Genomic DNA, 601 nt, shown 5'->3' with positions numbered 1-601 from the left:
CCCCAAAAAAAAAAAAAAAAAAAAGGTGCAAAGAATTAAAGTGAACAGTGTTTGAAGAATTAAAAGCAAATATGATGACAATGACTCGCAAATACAAGGTCTTAATGAAGAGACAAAAACTATAGAACCCAAAGTAAGTTCTGGATTTGGGAGTTCTCCCTGACCACCTGGGCTCCCACAATGCCCTGGGATTCCTGTGTCACGGCTCTGACTGCTGTGTGGCACCTGCCGCTTTTTTCCAAAATAAATAAATTTATTTATTTATTTATTAATGGCTGCTTTGGGTCTTTGTGGCTGCATGCAGGATTTCTCTAGTTGTGGCGAGCGGGGGCTACTCTTCATTGTGGTGCACAGGCTTCTCACTGCGGTGGCTTCTCTTGTTGCGGAGCACGGGCTCTAGGCGTGCGGGCTTCAGTAGTTGCGGCACGTGGGCTTCAGTAGTTGCAACACGCGGGCTCAGTAGTTGTGGCTTGCAGGCTCTAGAGCACAGGCTCAGTAGCTGTGGCGCATGGGCTTAGTTGCTCCGTGGCATGTGGGATCTTCCCGGACCAGGGGTCAAACCCACGTCCCCAGCATTGGCAGGTGGATTTTTTTTTTTTCA

Source organism: Lipotes vexillifer, unplaced genomic scaffold, assembly GCF_000442215.2.
Source record: "Lipotes vexillifer unplaced genomic scaffold, Lipotes_vexillifer_v1.1 scaffold1011, whole genome shotgun sequence".
Taxonomy (NCBI): domain Eukaryota; kingdom Metazoa; phylum Chordata; class Mammalia; order Artiodactyla; family Lipotidae; genus Lipotes; species Lipotes vexillifer.
The sequence above is the reverse complement of the archived record's forward strand: the minus strand, read 5'-3'. Positions refer to the sequence as shown.